The 7,763-nt window shown below is 39.6% G+C and overlaps 1 protein-coding gene across 1 annotated transcript in view; it reads left to right on the top strand.

Annotated features, from left to right (window-relative positions):
• Positions 1–7,763, top strand: part of SH3D19 (SH3 domain containing 19) — a 198,099-nt gene that overhangs the window by 122,933 nt on the left and 67,403 nt on the right. The window contains exon 5 of the mRNA XM_023513450.1: positions 7,119–7,161. The gene's annotated coding sequence lies outside the window, so the exon portion shown is untranslated. The remainder of the gene's footprint in view (positions 1–7,118; positions 7,162–7,763) is intronic.

Below are 7,763 nucleotides of genomic sequence, written 5' to 3'. Positions count from 1 at the left end.
AAAAAAAAAAAAAAAATCAATTTACAATTGCCAAAATGTGGAGACGGCCTAAATGCCCACGAACCCAGGAATGGATTAACAAGCTGTGGTATATGTAAACCATGGAATACTATTCAGCCACTAAAAAAGATGGAAACTTTACATCTTTTGTATTAACATGGATGGAAGTGGAACACATTATTCTTAGTAATGCATCGAAGAATGGAGAAGAATCCAATGTATTGAATTCTAATATGAAGGCAGTAGATAAGCTTGTACAAGGGGGTAGGGGCGAGAGGAATGAGCAGGTGGGGAGAGGGGAGAAAGGAGGAAGATGAGAGGGTCACAGTGTATGGCACACTGCTTGGGGGCAGGACACTATTGTAAGAGGGACTTTATCTAACAAATGCAATCAGTGTAACTTAGTTCTTTGTACCTTCAATGAATCCCAAACAATAAAAAAAAAAAAAAAGAAAGAATACCATATTGGAAAAAGGGTAGCTTTGGGTATATATATAAGAAGTAGAAATTTGAGTAAAGATTGGTGAGTCATTTCTGCCACTCCTGTAAAGTCTTGTCTTAACTTTTGTAGAGCCTTTTTATGTCTTTCCATAAACTCTGAATACTCAAAAAAAAAAGGGGGGGGGATCATGGGGGGAGAGAGACAAAGAAAAAAGTTAGGGTCTAGAATTTAGGCAAGAATTTCTTGGCTGGAGATAGAATTTGGGGCAAACAAGGTTATAGGCAAAATCCTGGAAGTAGCCCAACATTCAGGGAGGAAGTATACAATATAGAAAAAATAACACTGGACAGAATCTTGGGAAACAATATCTGAAGCTCAACTTTGCCTTTAAGGGTGTATAAGGCAAAAGATTTATGACCCAATAAACCCATCCCTGCTACGAGAGGGGCCTCCCTTCACACAGTCGTGTCTACTTGCTCCTGCCTTTGTTTCCTGGCACTTTACCTTGGATTTCAGGACTGGTGGCTAGGTCTGTTAATCTATACCTGACTTCCCATAGATCCTTCAGGATAGATCTTGCTTACCCTCAGGCCCCTGTGTAAGACTTAAGGAGAAGGTACCTAAGAAGTGGGCAAAAAAAAGCTGAAGAAGAATGGTCAGAGTCATAGAAGAAGCAGGAGACAACTGCCTTTTAGGGGTTGAAGGCAGAGGAGATTTTAAAGGGAATGGATGAACCACCAATAGCTCTCAACACTGCAGCAAGGCCAAGCCATGTGCGGCCAAGAATAGGTTGTTGTACGTGGCACATTAAGAAGAGGTCAGTGGAGATATTTGAGAAAGCAGTTTCAGTAGAACATGCAAGTTGAAAGTCATACTTTACTTTGCACCAAGGGGAGAATCTAGAAGCTGGGACAGCTGGAGGAGGCTACTCTTTCATGAAATTCGGTGGTAGACAGAAACAGAGATAGGGGTCAAGAAAAGAGGAAATTTAAACTTAATTCATATGCTTATGAGGTATCTGGTTGTTGAGGTATGAGGTATGAGATACTTTGAGGTATCTGGTGTTAGTTGTTTTTTAATCTAGTTGTGTTTGAATTCTTTTTTTTTTTTTTGAGACAGAGTCTCACTGTCTCATCCTCAGTAGAGCGCTGTTACATCACAGCTCACAGCAGCCTCCAACTCCTGGGCTCATGCGATTCTCTTGCCTCAGCCTCCCAGTAGCTGGGACTACCGGCTCCCGCCACAATGCCTGGATGTTTTTGGTTGCAGTTGCCATTGTTGTCTAGCTGACCCAGTCCAGCTTTGAACTGACCACCCTCGATGTATGTGGCTGGCGCTGTAACCAATGTGCTACAAACACAGAGCTGCCTGGCTATTTTTTGGTTGTAGTTGTCATTGTTGTTTGGCAGGCCTGGGCTGGGCTCAAACCCGCCAGCTCTGGTGTACATGGCTAGCACCCTAGCCACTGAGCTACGGGTGCTGAGCTGTCTTTGAATTCTTATGTCAGTCACTTCGTAAACACTAAAGAAAGATTTGTTTGTATTTATTCCTGATATTTAGGCAAGAAGGCCAAACTGATCCTTTCATTATGCCCTGTAAACACAGAATGTGGAATAATTGTGCCATCTCCTTTTCTTTTTCCCTTTTTGCCTATTTTATAAGAAAAAATCGTAACTAATTTTTATCCTAACTGAAGTATTAAAATGTATGCTCTACTGACCCAGACTCAATCATCTAACCCTGGCAAGGAGACTTGACCACATTTTTTTTTTTTAGAGACAGAGTCTCATCATAGCTCATAGCAACCTCCAGCTCTTGGGCTTAGGCAATTCTCTTGCCTCAGCCTCCCAAGTAGCTGGAACCACAGGTGCCCGCCACAACACCTGGCTATTTTTTTATTGCAGTTTGGCTGGGGCTGGGTCTGAACCTGCCACCGTCAGTATATGGGGCCGGCGCCCTACCTACTAAGCTATAGGTGCTGCCTGACTTGGCCACATTTTTAAAGTGATAATCCTTAACTGGTTATACATAAAATTCTTTCTTAATGGTTCTGGTTCTAATCAAACCTTGGAGTCCTTTTTTGGTGAAGTTTGTTGTTTGTTTTATTTTTTGTTGTTTTGTTTGCTTGTTTTAAGACAAGATCTCACTGTTCTTCTATCACCACTACTATTCAACATAGTGCTGGAAGTTCTAGCCAGTACAGTCAGGCAAGAGAAGGAAATAAAGGGTATACAAATGGAGGCAGAGGAGTTCAAACTCTTGCTCTTTGCTGATGATAGGATCTTATACTTAAAGAACTGCAAAGACTCAATCCCAAGACCCTTGGAAGTAATCAAAAAATACAGTAATGTCTCAGGATATAAAATCAGTGTCCACAAATCAGAAGCCTTTGAATATGCCAGTAACAGCCAAGATGAGAAACTAATCAAGGACATAATTCCTTTCACAGTAGCTTCAAAGAAAATGAAATACATAGGAATATACCCAACAAAAGAGGTAAAGGAACTCTGTAGGAAAATTACAAAAAACCTTAAGAAAAGAAGTAACAGAAGATATTAACAAATGGAAGAATATACCATGCTCATGGCTGGAAAGAATCAACATTGTAGGCTCGGCATCTGTGGCTCAAGTGGCTAAGGTGCCAGCCATATACACCTAAGGTGGAGGGTTTGAATCCAGCCCGGGCCACCAAAACAACAATGACGGCTGCAACCAAAAAATAGCCGGGCACTGTGGCAGGCACCTGTGGTCCCAGCTACTTGGGAGGCTGAGGCAGGAAACTGAGCCCAGGAGTTGGAGGTTTCTGTGAGCTGTGATGCCACAGCACTCTACCCAGGGGGATAGCTTGAGGCTCTGTCTCAAAAAAAAAAAAAAAAAAGATTCAACATTGTAAAAATGTTTATACTTCCCAAAGCAATCTACAGATTCAATGCAAACCCCATTAAAATACCAACATTATACTTTCAAGATTTGGAAAAAATAATTCTTTGTTTCTGGAACCAGAAAAAACCCTGGCTGATATGAGGACAGTTGATGGCCTAGTACATGATGGGGGAAGGGGATAGAGGTCACAATATGTGACATAGCTCTTGGAAGCAGGACACAATTATAAGAGGGACTTTACCTAACAGATGCAATCAGTGTTAATCTGGTTCTCTGTACACTAAATGAATCCTCAACAATAATAAAACAAACAAACAAGAAGATCTCAGTCTGTTCCGTCACCCAGGCTGAATTACAGTGCTATCATAGCTAACAGCAGCCTTGAACTCCTGGGCTCAAGTGATCCTCCTGCCTCAGCCACCCAAGTAACTTTGACTAGAGGTGCATGACTTCAGCCCAGCCAAGTTTTTAAAAGTTTTTTTATAGAGGCTCAGCGCCTGTAACTCAAGCAGCTAAGGCACCAGCCACATACACCTGAACTGGTGGGTTTGAATCCAGCCCCCGCCTGCCAAACAACAATGATAACTAGAACCAAAAAATAGCTGGGTGTTGTGGTGGGTGCCTGTAATCCCAGCTACTTGGGAGGCTGAGGCAGGAGAGTTGCTTGCGTCCAGGAGTTGGAGTTTGCCGTGAGCTGAGATGCCACAGCACTCTACATAGGGCAACAGCTTGAGGGTCTGTCTCAAAAAAAAGTTTTTTGTAGAGATGGGGGTCTCACTTTGGTGGCCAGGCTGGTCTTGAACTCCTGGCCTCAAACAGTCGTTCTACCTTGGCCTCTCAAAGTGGTAGGATTACAGACATGAGCCACTACACCCAGCCTGGTAAAAGTTTTTTGGTGTGTGTTCTAATTGAATATATCTGGAATTTTATATTCTTTCTTTTATTAACTTTTTAAGAGAAGATCATTTTCTGAAATTTAGATTTAGTTCATATTGATGACCTACCATAAGTCAGCAAGTATTACAAATAACACTCTGCATGTTAGCTGCTAACCTCATTTTACAGATGGTAGGAAAACGTGAGTCTCAGAGAGTTTAAATGGCTTCACAAAATAGAGCTGGGTGGTCAACATAGGCTTCTTGACTTCAAGGCCATTGAGCTTTCAGATGGTTCATGTGTCTGTATCATGTTTCATCATGAGAACTGAAGTTCTTGTTATGTCAAATGCATGTAGCTCATACTCTGCCCCACACAAATGTAGTCAGTGAATTTTTTATCATTGTGATTTTTCATTGATCAGATAGTTCTATAGCAAGGATATTTATGGTATAATAATTATTCTATGTGCTTATTTTCTTCTAATCATCATTAATTGATAATTTTGAATTATTTAGAATCGGAACTAGCTTCCCACTCTCCTGGCTCCACAATAAGTTGAACTGTTTTAAGAAACAAACTTCTCTCAGCCTTGTCTCTAATAGGGTGTTGAACTTGGGATAATTCACTTAACCTCTCTGTATTCTTGGTCTTCTCTGTCTAGAACTTGGGAGGATCCTTTATTATTGGTAATATTGTAAATCTACGCCTCAGCTCTTCTATAATAGCTTAATATGAATATGTTTTATACTTAGAATTTAACCACTTGAATTAGAAAAGTTTAAAAACAATTCTTTACAATGACAGGATAACTTTAACTGAGAATGCTACTCTTTTTCTGTGGTATTAACCCCAGATGCACAAGAGACTAGCAACTTGTGGTAAAGAGGTCTGAATGGGCATTAGTGGCAAATTTGATTCTTCTGGCAACAACTCCAGCAGATCTGTTTAATCTGAGAAAGTCAGAAGGAGACGGATGAGTGGATAGTTGAGAAATTAGCAGGAAGAGTGTGAAACACGACATGAAAATCCAACATGAAATCTAAAGTGTTTCTAGCTGTTAAATTGTTTAGCACTGACAAGTGTCACTCGTTCTAAAAGGACAAGAGAGAAAAGAAGGATTTCATAGAACATGAGTAAATGTGAAAAAAAGTCAGAGAAGGAGAGGGGAAAGCAGTGATTCCCAAAGGATGTGGAGAAGGAAATCTGTAAGACTAGGAGACCTCTCTCCTCGTCTGCTGCATTCAGAGCCGCGATGCCACTCTGCCGCCAGTGGGGACCTGTCACTAACAATCTCTGGTGTGAAGGGCGGAATCAGGATAAAAGCTGCTGATTTAAAACAACATAAATAGACTCCTCAGGTATCATTCATGCTTTAAAATTGATCCCTATTGAAGTAACGAATTGATTTTGCAAATAGCTTTTATTTTTATTTATTTATTTTTTAATCTTTTTTGCGGTTTTTGGCCGGGGCTGCATTTGAACCCATTACCTCTGGCATATGGAGCCAGCACCCTACTCCTTTGAGCCACAGGCGCCACCCTGCAAATGGTTTTTAGACTTCTTTGCACTGTTGTTAAAAATTGCAGGCAGATTCTTTGGACTGTTGTGTGTGGATGTCATGGTCTGTACAGGCAAATCTTCACAGCAAGTATTTCTTTACTCTCTGAAACTATGGTTAATCAACTTTTCTTTTTCATCGAAGCGTGCAGGGTAGGGAGAAACTGTCATCACAAGACAGCCTTGCTCCTGAATTCTTTGAAAGCTTAGGCAACTGGATTCATTCTTTTCCCCTTCCCTTTTCTCTTCTATAACCCCTTCTTTTTTTCCCTTAGCACTCATGAATAGTGCACAGCAAAAATGCCCCGTGGAAGAGGTATGTTTGTGACAATAACATGAAGGCTTTTCAAAGTGCTGTATTTGCTGATCGCTTTAGTGACGGTGGTGACGTGATTGTAGCACACTTGGGTGAGCCTCTGACTTAATGAAACCATTCTTACCTGTCCAGACATACTGTTCAGAGCTCTGTGTCCTCTTTTATGCCAGTAGACAAAATGAACTTCAACTTGAGTTAGCTCTTGATAAAAATGTAGCAGTCAAACCAGTTGATGATGTGAATATAAGGACATCTTTCAAGTTGAGATCCAGGGGATTTGGTTTCAGATGTTAGAGGTTTACCTTGCCAACCCAGCACAGGTTCACCTGTCACAGCTCCAATCCCAGCTTAAATTTTATTCCCACCTCCCACCTCTACCTGTGTCTCTGCCAGCTTTGGCAGCTTCCTTGTTCAGAGAGAAGCAGAAGTTAGTAAGAGACAGAAAGAAAAGATCTGTGCTTTTAATCTTTTGAATCAGAAGAATTGAAAAAATGCATTGAAGAGATATTAAAGCATCTGGTTAAAAGAGATTATATTTGAAATAAATTCCCTTTGTGCACAAATCTCTAGTATTGGGAGATTTTTTTTCCAAAAGGACCTTTAGAATTGTGTTCCTTTAAAATAGAGATCATATTCTCTATTACATAAAAATGAACCCTGTGTGTGACATATTTTTCAGATCATTTGATTTGATTTGCTTTATAAAACAAAATTTGGAGAAAATTTAAACTATTATATTTAAAAACTGTCTTCTTTTCTCTGTTCATTCTTCAAATTATTTTCAGACCCACATAATGTGCTTCGGGGAGTTTTTGAAATCTCTATTTTCTTATGCAATTCAAATATCTGACTGTAATTAACTTTGTGCCAATAAAAAGATCATTTTGATTTATTTTTCTACTTAGGAATATTAAAGTTCATGCATTCTATGTGATGTCAATTATAAGCTAATTTTTTCCAATTATACTCTTTAAAAATTTAAACCTTTACCAAATGTACTAATTTTGTACTATACCAGTATGTTTATTTTTCCTTCTGTAGCTTCTCGGACTTCTATTCAGAGCGAACTTCATCGAGATAGGAGGTATGGCTATATTTATAAGAGAGAGCACATATCCTGCTAATTATTGAAATAAAATTACTCCATGTTAGAAGGTTAAATATTTCTCTTTCATAAATAGTGTGTTACTCTGTTCTTCCTCATCAGTATATCTCCTGAATAAATGTATGAAGATTTAATGATGAAGAGTTTGTTTGAGAAATGTGATACAGGCCTGAAAATGTTCTCTTGAGCTATAATTATTTACTAGGTGATTTTCTAAATGTTTATTAAACAATGCTACATGTAAAATATTGTTATAACTGCTTCAAAGAAATGCTTTGTACTTCCTGGCTACTTAGTAAATGTTGCCTAGATAAGTGGATAGAAATGGAATGGAAGGATAAAGAAAGAAAAGAGGCAGGAGGCAGAATAGGTAGCTGGATGAATAAGTGATGGGTGGCTGGTTACAGAAAGGAAGGGAGAAGTAGCTGGAGAGACAGAAGGAAGGGCCCATGGATAGACAGGTAGGTATAAAATGGATGGAAGGATAGGTGGGTGGACAAACAGGAGAATGGAAAGGAGGATAGGTGGATAAATGGATGGATAGTTTTTTATAAGTCGTGGTTACTGCTTTCAAATTTCTT

Source organism: Otolemur garnettii, unplaced genomic scaffold (assembly GCF_000181295.1).
Source record: "Otolemur garnettii isolate 467f Iridium unplaced genomic scaffold, OtoGar3 scaffold00041, whole genome shotgun sequence".
Taxonomy (NCBI): Eukaryota; Metazoa; Chordata; class Mammalia; order Primates; family Galagidae; genus Otolemur; species Otolemur garnettii.
Note: the sequence above shows the minus strand (reverse complement) of the source record. Positions and strands in the feature narration are given on the sequence as shown.